The sequence below is a fragment of the Artemia sp. Qi Xiang Cuo genome, chromosome 16 (assembly GCF_049724085.1).
Source record: "Artemia sp. Qi Xiang Cuo chromosome 16, ASM4972408v1, whole genome shotgun sequence".
NCBI lineage: Eukaryota > Metazoa > Arthropoda > Branchiopoda > Anostraca > Artemiidae > Artemia > Artemia sp. Qi Xiang Cuo.
In genome coordinates, this window is record NC_142809.1 from 2,975,581 (window position 1) to 2,992,209 (window position 16,629).

At 35.5% G+C, this 16,629-nt stretch overlaps 1 protein-coding gene across 2 annotated transcripts in view; it reads right to left on the minus strand.

The window, feature by feature from the left end:
- Positions 1 to 16,064, minus strand: part of LOC148942480 (uncharacterized) — a 91,444-nt gene extending 75,380 nt beyond the window's left edge. For both annotated transcript variants that reach the window (XM_089102284.1, XM_089102285.1), the window contains exon 1: positions 15,906 to 16,064. The gene's annotated coding sequence lies outside the window, so the exon portion shown is untranslated. The remainder of the gene's footprint in view (positions 1 to 15,905) is intronic.
- Between the last annotated feature and the right edge of the window lie 565 nt (positions 16,065 to 16,629).

A 16,629-nucleotide genomic window follows, 5' to 3' on the forward strand; every position in this document is an offset into this window, starting at 1 on the left:
TTCTACATTTAACCTTGGCCTAGGTGGGTCTGAATGAAACAGAAATTCCAGTATCTAGAAAGTATTTGTTAGAAAGAAAAAAGATCAAATAATATTCCTCTGACTTATACAGTATGACCGGTGGAAGATTTTGGACAAGAGACAGCTAGTGAATCAGCTAAGCATTGACAATAATTGGTAGATCTGTAAATACTTAAGTCCATGGGCGTAGGCAGGGGGGGGTTAGAATAGTCAGAATGCTAAAGACTAGGTACTCGAGTGGCCAAGAAATTTATAAATATTTAAAAATAATTAATATATATAAAATATATATTAAAATATAATATATATTAGTATAAATATTTAAAAATATTAAGAAAAAATATTTATTTTCAATTTAAAGGACATAGGAACGCAAAAATAATGATAATACCTTCATTTATGGTTAAAAATCTCAATTCATATCCAACAAGCCTTTTTTTAACACGTTTAGGGATTTTCAAGATTTTGAGGACAGACGTCATAATTCCTACACAGTGCGATCCGAGACCACGGCCGCAAAAAATTTGAAAATCGTTGATGTGACTTCTTACCCTGGTTGATTTAAAATGAAGGAAGAAAACAGAAAATGCAGTCTCTCTGCCTGCATTCCCTTATAGCTTTTCGTTAGCTTCTTCTGTAGCCTTTCATCGGCAACTGAGGAAAAATCAGCCAAAGATTATTTCGTCGCAACACCAGAGGGACGCTGCAAGCCCACGGACCAAATAGTAAATTCGTAAATAACAAACTTTTTAAAAACGCTACTAATTTCAGGTTTTGATGGGAAATAGTGTTTTCTAGGGTCCCATAGAGCATTATATGTATATTTTTTACGTTTCTATTTCCTTTAACGAAAACCGAAACGACGGGCATGCTTTGAAGACGAATTTTCAGAGATTTCGTTCTGGTTTTGCCCCCCCCCCCCTTCCAAAATTCTGCCTACGCCCATGCTTAAGTCTGATCTTTTACAGATGAAGGACATTCGTCTCTTGTTTGCGAAAAAGCGGAAGAGTCCTGAGACTACCCATGGAGAGTCAGGATTAGCTGCCACCACAGGTTCGTCAGATCTTGAAAAGGAAATATTACTTACGAAACATCCACGTCAAGAGCCCGACGCTGGCTTTTCTGCCGACGCGGATTCGTCACATTTTGAAAACGAAGTGTTTACTACCGTACGCCCACATCGACAGTCCGACTTCGATAATGAATACTCCTCCTCTGAAGATTCAGAGGACGAACATTCTTCTGAAGATCTAACCGAAGACCTTAGGAATAGTGACGAGGGGTCAGAATTTGATCCAAATCCTGTGTCGTCGTCGGAGTCTTATAATGCTGAAAATGGGCGGCATTCTTTGAATGAGAAGAACAGAAATCTTAGAAAGGATTCAGTGAAAACCAAAAATGCGTCATCTTCCAAAGAGATTGGGAAGAGAAGAGAAAAACGTGCAGTCCAGAAAAGCAAAGGCAAGAAAAATTATGTAGATAAGTTCACCAGCAAGTGGCTCCATTTGCCAGAATTTAAGGGCTGGCTTAAGGCGGATGAAAAAGAGCCATCAAAGGCTTACTGTAGCTATTGCTCAAAACCACTCAAAGGGAATAAGTCTGCTATGAGACGGCATGCGTCCAGACCATTTCATGTTAACGCTGTCAAAGCTAAAATGAATCAAGTATCGGCTTTATCATGTGCTTCCAAAGAGCTCCAGGAGCGAGCCAAACTAAGAGACAGTATTTTAGGCCTTGAACTGGGCTTGTGTGTGTTTATTGTGAAAGAGAACCTTCCGTTTTCTAAAATGGATCAGTTGCCTGACGTTTTAAAAAACAACATAACAGACTCGCCGACTGTTTGTGGTCTTGCTTGCGCCCTTAATAAATCTTCAGACCTGATCTACCACGTGATTTCGAAAGAAGGGGAAGAGGACCGTGCTACTGATCTGAAAGGATGCAAATGTACGATAATCGTTGATGAATCTACCGATGTTTCGTGTACGAAGTTTTTAGTGATTCTAGTGCGTTATGCCAAGAAGGTCGAAAATGATCTTAAACTTGTCGAAGAATTTTTAGCAATGCCAAAAGTAAAAGATGCATCTGCGGCTGGGCTAAAAGCATTAATCGTTAATGAGTTTGTCACTAGGGGCATCCCTGTAGCAAATATTATTGGTTTTGCTTCTGACAATGATAGTGTTATGTTAGGCAAAAACAATGGATTGGCTACCCTCTTGAAACAAGAGCTACCATGGCTAGTGGTACATGGCTGCATCTGTCATTCTTTTACCCTGCGCTCTGCTGCTGCTTGTGAGGCACTGGAGTCGTCAGTAATCAAATTTAGTCATGACATATACATCTTTGTCGCCTTTTCAAAACAACGCAAAGAAGAGTTTAAGGACTGCCAGGCCTTTTTGAATATTGCCAAACATGCCGTACTTTATCCAAGTAAAACAAGATGGTAGGCCATGGAGCAGGTGGTGCAGAGATTATTGGAACAGTGGCCTGCATTAACCTTGTACTTTCAGTCGATGATGCTGACAGAAATACCAGCAGCCAACGCAATATTGAAGGGGCTACAAAGCCATGAGTTGCAGCTCTATTATATGTTTCTCGGGTACATTTTGCCTGTGGTGAATAGTCTGAATTTACAGTACCAGAGTGAAGATGTTAGGATTCACCTGATTTTGAAATCTGTGAGAGATACTCTGGGAGAAATTCTGAGAAACTTCATGAAAGAAAATTCTCTGCGAAATAAAGATCCCTTTGAAGTTGACGTCTTCAACCCTCATAACCTGAGACCTTTTAATGAGATTTACTTCGGTGCCAAATTTGATGTTCTAGTCAAGTCGGAAAACTTGCGTTTATCCTCTCATCAGGTGAATGACATTCAAGTCAAGTGTGTCAAGTTCTACCAGATTCTTGTGAAGCAGATTCAAAAAAGGATTAACCATAGGGATCCTCTTTTGAAACAGTTAGAATGTATTGACCCTTCAATCGCTCTTTCGGGCCAGATCTCCTCTATAGCACCGCTGTACAGTAGGTTTTGTGCAACATACTCTGTTGACGTCGAGGAGCTTAACTCAGAGTGGAGAAGACTGCCATTTGTGGATGAGATCTTTGAAGTGAAAGGTAAAGAAGGTCCTGTAGCGTTTTGGTCCTTTGTGGACAGTTGTAAAGATGCAGGTAAAAATAAGATGTTCAAAGTCTTACCTTCATTTATGTTTACCATGATGAGCCTGCCACACAGTAGTGCCGGCGCTGAAAGGCAGTTTTCCCTTCTCAAGCTTATTAAGAGCCCGCTCCGGAACAGATTAGACAGCGAGATGCTGAGGGCCCTCCGGCACGTCCACCGGGACATCCCTTATGAAACTACAGGGACAGGTCCGGGTTCTATTCGGGCTACGGCCATAATTTGTAAAAATTCCCAACAAAATTATTCCTTGACGTGCCATCAGGTAAGCCCCGGGGAAGTGTCATTTTTTTTTTTTTTTTTTTTTTTTTTAATCCCACCTCATCTCCTCAAATTTAATAAAAATTTTTATAAAAAATATTTTTAAAAAAAAAAAATTTAATAGGAACATAAATACTTTTTTATAAATTACCAGCCAACGGTGGTCTTCCAAAAGGCTTACTCCTACAACTTTAAAATTTTTTAACACAAAAAAAAAAACTATTTGCTCTCCCGTAGACTGGGCGTCCTCCGTCCGAGCTTAGTTTGATTTACTGAAGCTCATTTGTCCAGTTTCTTAGGGTTGTCATTTTAGCTGTGCGAAAATTGAAGCGAAATGATTACTGAAACGTACCAATAAATATCTGAGAAACTAGTTATTTTTTTAGTTGGTTGCTTTACTTAGCGCTTTTTACTAATAACTCAGTAGTAACAGTTTTTCTGACTGTTGCTTTACAGTTTTCTCTTCAAATACCCGAAGACCTGTGTTTAATACCAAGAAAGTTGAATTCTGTACCCAGATTCGGGAAAAAGGGATCTGTTTTTCTTCCGGATTCTTTCGTGTGAAAGCAGCAGATTCCTTTTTTTAGTACAATTAAGAATCCTTGGACTGAATGTTTGAATGATGTCGTTTGAATTTTATGAGATTTTAGTACGTTCGGAATCCAGGTTTTCTGGGTAGTGAAGTCGGGCCTTGAGATTTCAAAAGGATGCTTTTGTAAGACGAATGATAGTTACGCTGTTCACTTCTTGATTGACGAGACTTTCGACGAGATCCAAGGGTGCCTCTTGGCACAGCCCCTAAACAGAGAGGCTTGTACGTTAAAAAGGAAAAGGACGTGTGAAGACGTTATAAAAGGTAACTTTTACTGCTGACAAAGCCATATTGAAAAAGATTCCGAGGTATGACTTTAATTCTCGGGTAGGAATTTCCAAGAACAATGTAATGCGGATGCGTAGACACGTTTTTTCGGAGCTTTGTCGAACTGTTTTGGCCTAAAAAAATTGTCGTAGATCCTACTACTCCACCAGAACTTTTTCACGTCGAAATAATACTAGGAATATTGACAATCAATTGTTAGTTACAACTAGAAACCACGTTTCACGGTCTTTCGAGTTTCACGCCTTGCTTTTTACGTCATCACCGTGCAGCCCTCTGTTGTATAACCTAAAAACCGTGTTCCGGGATTTTTTTGAAATTTCTGGATTTTTTTTGAAGAAAAATCGGGATTTTATTTTTGAGCTGGTGGCAACACTGGGCGTACTGTGTGCATGTGTCATAAAATTCAGGAGAATAAACGTTATTTTTGACATTTATTGTGTATAGTGCATGTATTGAGTGTGCATGTCTCATTCAGGAGTAATAAATGTCTTTTATTTACATTTATTGTTTACAGTGTACATGCTGAAGGTGTGCATGTGTCATGTACGATTCTGAAGAGTAAAAATTGTTTTTTTTTTCACATTTATTGTATATTGTGTACATTTCGACATTGTATTGTCATATAAAATTCAGGCGAATGAATGTCGTTTTTGACATTTATTGTTTGTCAAAAAGAAATGAGCACATGTGTCACATCAAATTCAGGAAAATAAATGGCTTTTTTACAATCGTTGGGCATAAAGTGCGCATGCGCAACACATGATATGTAACGTAAATTTATGAGTATTAACGTCATTTTTGGCATTCATTGTATGCTGCGTGCATTTGAAAAATACACACATGTCACATCAAATTCAGGAAAATAAATGGCGTTTTTACAATGGTTTGGCATAAAGTGCGTATGCGTAACATATGATATGTAACGTAAATTAATGAGAATTAACGTCATTTTTGGCATTTATTGTATGCTGCGTGCATTTGAAAAATACACACATGTCAAATAAAATTCAGGAGAATAAACTTCGATCCTTGACATTTATTATAATATATTGTAGCCTACACATAAAAAATGTACATGCAGCACCTAAGGCTCTGGGGAACCAACATTATTTTTGACATTTGTTGTACTCAGTGTATATTTGATACGTGTATAATCCTCAAATAGAATTCAATAAAATAAACGACTTTGTCATATTTATTGGGTACATTTTACACGCGAAAAGTGAAAATAACGTGCCACATACAATTCAGAAGAATTAATGTCATTTTCGACATTTTACAGTGTACAAAGGAAATCTTCTCACGCAAAATCTGGCAGAATAAACGTCGTTTTTTTATAGTCACCATCACTAGCACGAAATTTCATCAATCGTCAAATCCTTCTTTCAAAAAAATTCTATGTTTATTATGTTTTAACATGTTTTATATGTTTTAACAAAATTCTATGTTTATTATGTTTTATCATGTTTTATATGTTTCAATAAAATTCAATGTTTATTATTTTTAACATGTTTTATATGTTTTAAAAAAATTCTATATTTATTATGTTTTAACGTGTTTTATATGTTTTAGCAAAATTCTATGTTTATTATGTTTTAACATGTTTCATATGTTTTAACAAAATTCTATGTTTATTATATTTTAACATGTTTTATATGTTTTAACCAAATTCCATGTTTATTATGTTTTAACGTGTTTTATATGTTTTAACAAAATTTTATGTTTATTATGTTTTAATATGTTTTATATGGTTTAACAAAATTCAATGTTTATTATGTTCTAACATATTTTTATGTTTTAACAAAATTCTATGTTTATTATGTTTTAACATGTTTTAACAAAATTCTATATTTATTATGTTTTAACATCTTTAACATGTTTTATATGTTTTAACAAAATTCTATATTTATTATGTTTTAACACGTTTAACATGTTTTAATAAAATTCTATGTTTATTCTGTTTTAACATGTTTTATATGTTTTAACAAAATTCTATGTTTATTATGTTTTAATATGTTTTATATGTTTTAACAAAATTCTATGTTTATTATGTTTTAACATGTTTTAACAAAATTCTATGTTTTAACAGGTTTTTCGTCGTGATTTAGCGCTTACCTATTAAAAAGACAATACTGTCAAGGCTCAACTTAAAAACCGACAATGCCAACCACTCATTGTAAAAAAACTTTCGGCAAAAAAACTTTTTCATTAAGAATTTTCCACTTCAAATTGTCAATGATAAATTGTCAAATGACAGGAAGCGTGGACTAAGGAGTTAAAAAGTGTTTGTTCAAATGGTCACGACAAAGTAAATCCCCAAAATTTGTTTTGGTTACCCTGTATTCAGTACTTTATATTTCCGGTTCTTTCATAAGAAATTCTAAGGATGATGGGTACAAACGCAACCACGTTTTTATTAGAGTGAGGGTTTTTTATATTGAATTTAATCCTATTTTAATGAACTCAGTGATTTGTATGGGTCATTTAGGACATGTCTGCATAGTAGTTTTTGTTCAGGGAGAGGAGGCTAGGAGATGTTATGTTCGGGGGAGGGGGTGGTACCAAAAGAATTTTTGTTCTCTTTTTAGTTTTTTAATACAGGGCTGATATCATGCATCTTATATCAGCTTAAAAACTAAACAAACCATTACTATCGTTGTCTAAATATTCCATGGAGAAATATGTATATATCCAATAGAAATTATAACTGTTGGTAAAAAATTAGAAAAAAAAACTTTGGATAACAATATTTGCAAAAAGAAACCAATATTTGAAAGGCCCTGCTTAGTGTGCTGAATTATTTTTGCATCGGTTTAAAATAGTGGGTGATCAATGTACCGCAGGTAAATTCTCAAAGCCCAACTAGAAATCACTGGCTTAAAATTTGTGTAAATTAAATTAAAAAAAAAACATTTTTTTCAACTGAAAGTTGAAAAACCTTGTTTTTCAATTAAGGAGCAACATTAAAACTTATAACGAATAGAAATTATTACGTGTATGAAGAGGATTAACCCCTTCTCAACACCTCGCTCTTTACGCTAAAGTTTTTCAGTACTTTAAAAAAAAGCGTCCTATCGTTCTATTTGAATTTTCTAATTTCAAATAGAAAGCAATATTTGAAAGACTAGGCCCTGCTTAGTGGGTTGATTTATTTTTGCATCGGTTAAAAATAATGGGTGATCAATGTGCCGCAGTTAAAATCTCAAGGCCCAACTAGAAATCACTGGCTTAAAATTTGTGTAAATTAAATTAAAGAAAAAAGTTATTTCAACTGAAAGTTGAAAAAACTTGTTTTTTTCAACTAAGGAGCGACATTAAAACTTAAAACAAACAGAAATGATTACGTGTATGAAATGGATTGCCCCCTCCACAACACCTCGCTCTTTAGACTAAAGTTTTTCCGTACTTTTAAAAAAGATTCTTGTTTTAATTGAATTTTCTATTTGCAAATAGAAAGCAATATTTGAAAGACTAGGCCATGATTAGTGGGTTGATTTATTTTTTGCATCGGTTTAAAATAATGGGTAATCAATGTGCCACAGTTAAATTCTCAAAGCCCAACTTAAAACCACTGGCATAAAATTTGTGTAAACTAAATTAAAAAAAGTTTTTTTGAATTGAAGGTTGAAAAAACTTTTTTTTTTCAAGTAAGGAGCAGCATTAAAACTTAAAATGAACAGAAATTATTACGTGTATGAAGGGGATTGCCCCCTCCTCAACACCTCGCTCTTTACGCTAAAGTTTTTCAATACTTTTAAAAAAGCGTCCTACTGTTCTAATTGGATTCTCTAATTTCAAATAGAAAGCAATATTTGAAAGACTTGGCCCTACTTAGTGGGTTGATTTATTTTTGCATCGGTTTAAAATAATGGGTGATCAATGTGCCGCACTTAAATTCTCAAAGCCCAACTAGAAATCTACTACTACTTCTACTACCACTAACAACTCACCGCAGCACCAAGCCGCCTGAGTCCAACACAGCTAGGCACGCTCCTCCTCCATCCCAATCCATACAAAGCCTCCCTTTTTACACGCTCCCACGAAATTCCCATTTCCTTTAAATCTTTCTTTATGACGTCCTCCCACCCTAGACGACGACGACCTGCTTTCCGTTTAGCCCTAGATGCTTGGCCGAAAGAACAATCTTCGGCAATCTGCCATTCTTCATCCGCACAACATGCCCTAGTCATCTAAACCTTCCTTTCATTATAGCCATAGAGAGTGGTATTGAACCACATTTTTCGTACAGCCTATTGTTTGAAATACGGTCAGTCAGCCGGGTACCCAGAACAATCCGTACGCAATTTCTCTGGAAAACATCTAACAAATCTTCATCTGCTTTTCGGAGCACCCATGTTTCAGAGCCATATTTGGCCACTGTCATCACTGTAGCTTCTAATATTCTAATCTTGGTTTGCAGACTTATCTTCCTATTCTTCCAAACTTTTTTTAGCTGTGATAAAACACCCTGAGCCTTGGCTATCCTACTTTTAACATCTTCACTGCTCCCACCGTCTTTTACTAATAATACTACCAAGGTAAGTGAAGCTGCCCATCTGATTAATCTTTTCATTACCCAACGTAATCTTTTCATCTTCACTTATTCCTAACTTGGTCTTCTTAACATTAATTTTCAAACATATTCTAGCACCCTGAAATCGCAAAACCTCTAAAAGTTCATTCATTTTGCTCACACTTTCATCTAGGATGCTTAAAGCATCAGCATAATCTAAATCCAGGCGACTTTTAATTTTGTCTAGCCTATAAGTTTGTACACAAAAAATCTTTACCATGAATTTCTCCTTCCCATCCAGTATTTTAAGTTAGACCAGAGGGGGGAGAAAAATTTCCTCTCTATAACTGTTGCAAATAACTAATCTTTTGGATACTCTGAGAAAAACGGGCCAGACTTCGTGCAGACTTGTGAATAGTTTTCCCCAAAATATGCTTCTTTAAAACAAATATAGAAGACTGAAGGCACAGTGTTTGATAATGTGACTGTATCAAATACTGAAGACAGTATTTGAGGGGTGGTAACTTAAAAAAATATATCCAAAAATAGGTGGATTATTAAAATTATAAGTACAGTCGCAATAATATCATGATTTCCAGGGGATCACGTACGATTCCAGGCCCTCCCTTCTGGGTCTTAACCTAATGTGCCCCTTTCCATTAGAAAGTTTTCAGAGACCATCTTAATTCTGGCTGAATGCATCAATGATCTTCCTGGCGATTGATAATTGCAGTAATCAGAATTTCTAGTAGCTAAATTCACCCTTGTTGTTCTGTACCAATGACTATAATCAATTGATAGAACAAAGCACCGACCTAATTCAAGAGTTTATATTGGGGAAAGAAGAAGAATTAAGAAGGTGAGAGCATAAATCAAGCAAAATTGACGGCCTCATACCTGTATCATGCCTGCTAGGATATCAATTTGAGGGTAATAAAGATACTTGGGTGGTCTGCAAAAAAGCATATAAAGCGATTTAGAGGCTCTAAAGATAAACAATTTTACGAACAACACACGTGTACCCTGAATAAATTACGTAAGTGACACGTTTCGTAATATTTCTACCCATATCACTTCTAATAACTATATTTTTAATTCTTCTAATAATTCTATATTCGTATCTAATTTTATAACTATGTTTGGTACTGGTACGAGAAGTGAAGTTTCGTTAATGCTAATGAAATAAAACAAAATAGGATGAAAAGATAATAGTTTAGAAACAAATTTGGGCTATATATTTGCACATTAGGCGGGGGGGGGGGGTAAAGCAGAGCATATATTAAATACATAACTTAACCTAACCCAGCCTAGGTACCTTTTATTCCCCCTATACCCCCAAAAACTAAAGTTTAAATATAGTTGCTGGAGTGAGAAACCCTTTGTTTATATAGCGTCTCATATAAGTACCTGGTAATGCCTATCTATTTTCGCATGTTTACTGGATTTTATACAATTACCTTATGTTTCTATATTCATCTAATAACTATATTTTTCTTTGGTAAATTACATTTCTTTATTAGTTATAAAATTTGATTTAAAACCAGTCACCTGCACGCGTTAGCATGTCAAAAGAGTTTGACACCTAGTCAAGGGCACTTATAGAAAATTTCCAGAGCGCAAAGATTAAAAAAAAAACCTCTAAACCAGGAAAGTGACTTATTTTCTGGGCAACATTCTAGGTGGCAGGGGGGCCTTTTCACTACCTTGGAAAACAATTGCATTAAGAGAATGGAACTATCAGGAACAAATTCAGAGTCTGAATGATTTGAGTACAAATGATTTGAGTAGGATTTTAAGCCATATCAGGATTTTTTTTTTCATTTAAATCGAAGACAAAATTTTCCAAATTCTTTTAAACTTTATAAATAAGGCTTAGCAGTGTTATGAAAACACTTTCCTTGGACCTCTAGTGTACTTTAGATCTATGTCTGAAAGTTTAATTTTTATAACACAAGGTTTTCAAGCCTACAAAAGATGAGTGGATTTTGGAGGGGGAGGTAGCAAAAAGCCCGTCATCTACAATTTAACTAATTTTTCAATTATTGGAAAGTTTTGCATTTTATATGGATTTTTGGTCTCCCAGGGAGGAGGCAGCGGTTCTCTTACCCCTCCCATATGGGCAATGCTGTGCATGAGCAAGTGATTTGAGCCAAAAAGTCTAACAAAACCATACTCTTAATAGCATATTTTTGACTATGAATTCAACAATCTCTAGTAACATAATACAGAGGATTTTCTGTGATGATTCTGATGAAAAATGACGTTTATATTTTTGGAATCTGAAGCATAAAAGTCAATTTTTAGAGAGGCGTCAAGATATCTAACCCATATTTGATTTTCAAAAACAAAATAAATGGCAGTTTTCCCGAAATTAAACATTTTATGTCCTATTTTTCTTTTTTCTTAGCACATTAAATGCCCAAGAGGATTAATACTCTATAAAAGTTTTGTAAACCTCTTTTTATCACGCTTATTTAAGGCCGCGCTAACAAAGATAGCATAGAAGCAAGGCCGTATCCAGGGGGAGGGGGGGTTACCCGGTTTGAACCCCCCCCCGAAATTTTTGACCGACTCGAAAATAAGTCGAAAATTAGTAAAACCTAGGTAAAAATCATTAAAATTAGTCCAAAACTGATTCAAAAATTAGTAAACCCCCCCCCCCCAAAAAAAAAGTCGAAAATTAGTAAAACCCCCCCTGAACAAAAATCCTGGATACGGCCCTGCATAGAAGCATAGCCTTTTTTTCAAAACTAACATTTTTGTTTCTATTATGAAATATGCTGTTATCTCTCTAGCAGTCGTAACGTAAGCCTAAAATGGTCAGACTACTTATATTTTCAACTTGAATATTTCCGCGGTAATTAGGAGGAAATATTCGCTAATTAGGAGGTAATTAGGAGGAGGATATAGGAGGAAATATTCGCTAAAAAATGACACTTCAGTAAACATATTTGATTTGTAACTCAAGCAGGCTTTATTCTGTATTTTGAACAAAAGAGGAAAATTATATAAAAATTGTAGCTAATTATATTATTTTGAAGGGTGGCATCGAAGTTATCTTCCACATGAATACGTGCCTGTCAGTCTGATACCTGTTCTCTTCCGTACCTTGCGTATTTTTTAATATTTTTCATCCGCTAACACCTGAATATGAACTTCATTTATTTACAAGACATAACAGACTTTATATTTCAGCCTAATAATAAATAATATTTTATAGTAAATATATATAAAATATTATAATAAATAATATTTTATAGACTAATAATATTTTAGCCTAATAAAACCCTTCCACCCAGAGTAAAGCAATTACGGAACTATAGCAATATAAGACCAAATCAAACAAAGGTATACAGTATTAAAGGGCCTAATTAGTATTTTCTGTTAAAATGAACAGGAAGTCATTATTAAGTGTAAAATCGTTTTTAGACCTTTCGCAGGACTTTTGAAAGGGTTCAGTTAGGTCATTACCTGCTAATGGCATGGATTCTTTGCTTGCAAAATTACTGTCATTACTGGCGTGAGAGAAAATAGTATATAGGATTGTTGCTGTTGAGAAGAGTCAAAGGTAAATTCACTTCACAGAAAGAATCATAAGCCTCGATGGCGATCATTGGTTATACCTTTTCATATCTAACGAATAATAGTATTTAGTATTTTCAAAATCGGCTGTAGAGAGCGGAAACAATTTTTAGTAAGGTCAAATCACTATTTTACAGCAGTTATGGTTGTCAGGTAGGCATAGTGATTCTTAGCAGGCCTTGTATATTATATTTGCCATCGCTGTAATATAGTTTAAAGGGAAAGTGAATAAGAAAATGACAGTTATCCCCGCTAGAGTATAGAACACCATCTAAGTGGAGGTCAGTGGTTGAGAACGTGTCGTGCTTTTCAAGGGCTATGCCTTAAAAAAAAGGTTATGCCTTAATTGCCTTGAAAAAAGGTGCATACCGTATTCTCTTTCTTAAAGAACGTAGATACAGCAATTTCCTTTCAAATAAGCCCTTAAAAAACGGTTTCAGAAGTTCCAGGGCCCCACTAGCAGTGAAGAAAAAAAACTAGAAAAAAAGAGGACACAAGTTCTCATGCACAAAAGTGATTTTCCTTGTTGTTCAAGGTGAGGAACTGTAAGTTTCCTGTATAAGGTTTTTGACAGTGGTGATTCCAATTGTGTACTTTCAGTTTCGATCCGATCCCATTTTTGGGGGATATCCGGCTGTTTTTTTAAACTCTCATAAATATTTTTCAATATAACATTTTACTGTTAAGGCTAATAGAAATAATAGCTACCATTCCTGAATCAACCACAAATTGTAATTTTTTCTTGCAAGGCAGTTTCTTTAAATACATTTTTAAAATTCTGCTTACACTGGCCGTGGTTCTTTCTTTACTAGGTAAAGGCGTTTTTAAATTTTTGGTTACTATGGGTCATGGTTAATTTTTTACTAGGTTCATTGTTTACATTATTTATAAAAGGTGTTTTCAATGCAGTAAGCATAAAAATCATTTAGAGGCCAATATATTTTTTTTTGAAGGGGGGGGGGAAGAAGTTCTTTGAGAGAGAGGTAAACCTAAAAAATTCGAGAGAAATAGAAACTATACGAAAACTATATGAAAATATGGGGAAAATCGTATCGTAACAAATCTTTAGAATAGGTTTGAAGCTAAAAGTTAAAAAAATTTATTAAAGCTGTTTGTTCAACGTAGGCCTATAGGTAGGCCTACATAAGCCCGAAAAAAAAAAATCTGATGACTTTTCAGTGACCAGAACGTGCTTTTTCGCTTTATAAATTCTTTTGAACGAAGGTAACTCATATAGTTACGGTTTCAGCTGAAGTTTTATTCTTCTGGGAAAATATAATAATTTTTTGCAGTGAAATACAATCACTTTTCTCTTATTTTTCTTTCTGACCAACGCAGTTCTGTGACGTTAAGAGATGGAGATTCAATAATTTCTTCCGGTGTTGGGACCGTGAACCGGAGGTAGCAAGAATATCACCAATTGTGTTTGCTGAAAGTTAACATCTTACGCATTATGTAATTCTGGACTCTATACCCAGACGTAGACTAACACAAGCCCCGATTTGATCTGAATCATAGGAAGTAAGCAACAGGGCACTGGTGGATCCAGGGGGTAATTGAAAATGATTTTCAGCCAGGTATAGCTGAAAATGATTTTCTCTGCTGTCGCAATTGCATCCTCTGAACAATCTTGGATAAAGTTTTCGGTGTGTGGATTAATTTGCTAGCTAAAATATGGACATAGGCCTACCACTTTAGCGCCATTTATAACTATAATAATCCCTACCATCGCAAATTTCGTTTGACCCCTTCAAGGGACTCACAAAGTGACAACTTGTTACTTATACGTTTTCTTTTGCTAGAAGAACTAACAACGCACATAAAAAAAAATAAATGTAATTTGCCATTCATTTCCCAATTCAATGTTCCTTCCAAAAATTCACTGTTCCTTCCAATGTTACTGCCATTGCATTATCGCCCAGTAGCCCTCTATATCGGTGACATTTAGCCCTGGGCTGTAAAAGTTGGCTAATTTTTTTTTTAATTGCCTTTATTTGGCATTATGTAAACATTTGTATAGAGCGCACGGCCACATCTGGCCCCATTAGGGGGTGGAGGGGGCAATGACGATGGGTGTTTATTTGGAAAGCACATTGAATGGAGAAATGAATAGCATATTTTTTTTTTTGAATTCTAAAACCAAAAAGCGTTAGGAATCATGTATCACCAAACACTTTGAAATTTCTTTTAAGGGCTCGGCACACGTAGCTGATTTCGGGAACCGATTTCAGCATCAGTGGACAAACGATAGCGGTAAGAAAAATTTGTATTTGTTGAAAGAAAAATTTATTGCGCGAGATTTTAAAAATCATGGACACAAATAGTCAACTGGAGTTTATTAATGGTTGCAATGGTTACAAAATTTGTTTATATCCATTTTTGTTACACTTTTACGAGTAAAAAACATTTCGGGAGGGGTTTAAACCCCCCCTCTGGGTACGACCTTGCAGGTCAGTTGCGGGGTATTTCACCACAGACATCTCTGGCTGACTATTTGTTTGTATCCCTATTTTTTGTGATGATTATGATGAAAATCGGCACCGAAAACTAGTAAATTTTTCAAGCTCAAATCGATGCTGATTTCTTTTAAAATCAGCGCTGATTTGGAAATCAGTTCCCGAAATCAGCTACGTGTGCCCAACCCTTTAGGCCTCAAAATGATTTTGAATTAAAGTTATCACGTTTTTTGCAGTAGGTTGCATCAAGCCATGGCCAATTGTAGTCAAAGAAAAGCCAAGACAGATAGTCCAAGTATTTGAGAGGCAAATGTTTAAATGGCTGGGGCACAGGTAAATGGCAGGAGTATGCATGACTCTCTTATTGGACACATTCTTGTTTGTTGCCTACGGTCTTAAGAAGGTTGACCAAGAACTTAGAATTGGCATACTTTGACTTGACTTATGTCTCCTGCCGGGCGCTGCTCGGCGTAGAGAGTGACGTCTGCCTCCTCCATCCACGTCGGTCCATGGCAAGCGTTTGCACATCGCCAGGAACTCGGACAGGCTGTAAGACCATGTAGAATTGGCATAGGACCATAAATTTGCTTGAAATAACAGGCAAACAATCGTTTAAAGCCATCTTTATCTTTGAAATAGTACCTATTCGTTGCCTAAGCTTAGCCCCACATTCTGAATAAAATTTAAAAATTTTTAAAAATTTTTGGGTCACTTGCCCGAGACTCTGGGCGGGGGGGCGCCCCCCCCCCAAATATTGTCCCAAATTCCTCTCTCAATTTAACACTTGTCAATTTAGCACCGAATTGAAGTTATCAAGTATTTTGCAATAGGTTGCGTCAAGACATGGCTAATTGTAGACAGAGAAAAGCCAAGGCAGAATGTACCAATTAGTATATTTAAAAATAGCGTTAAAATCCACATCAAGTAGCAAGTTCCTTTTTGAACTAGCAGATTAATCCAATCCCAGAAAAATTCACTAAAACTTACTGATTGTCATTTTTATAAGCGCATGAATCGTACCTGCAATTTCTTGAATAAACTTGCAACCGAGAATCCAGAAAAGCCTATATCCTTTTTTCAGTTAATCCTTATCGAAGACGGGAATTCACGATTTCAAACTTTTCCCTATTGAAATTTTGGTTTAAAGCCGATAGACTGACAAACGTGTAGAGTTCAGCCGGGTTTGGGTCTTCCTACCCGCATAACTATTTTTTTTTTCACTTCTCTGTCTTTAGGCGGCTCCGACACCGACATGCCCAGAACACAGCCTTTCTTTGGCCTGCTCATCCAATAGTCATTTCCATAAATTCTCATCTTTGTCATTGTCTGCTTTTTTTTCATTCGTTGGGTATTTTTCAAATTGGCATTACGAACCAACTGTTGACGAGAAAAAAATAACGCAGCAACATTAGAACGTTTGGAGCATAACAAAAAGAATTTGATTATTTCTGTTTCGTAAGATTAATCACATCGTTATTTTTTTTCAAACTTAAAATAGCTTTTAGCGTTGTTTTCTATCTTCTTAAGTTAAACTTCTAAGAAAAATCTTTTTTCACATGTAAGGAAAGAGCGATATTAAAACTGAAAAGAAGCAGAAATTATGATGTATATGAGGGGGGCTGCTGTCGCGCTCTGTCCCCCTCTTAGCACAAAACTTCACCAGTGCTTTTAATTGAAATTATCTTTGACTGTAATATGTCTACAAATAAAAAGCTAAAGATAAAAAATAAAAACCAAAGCAAAA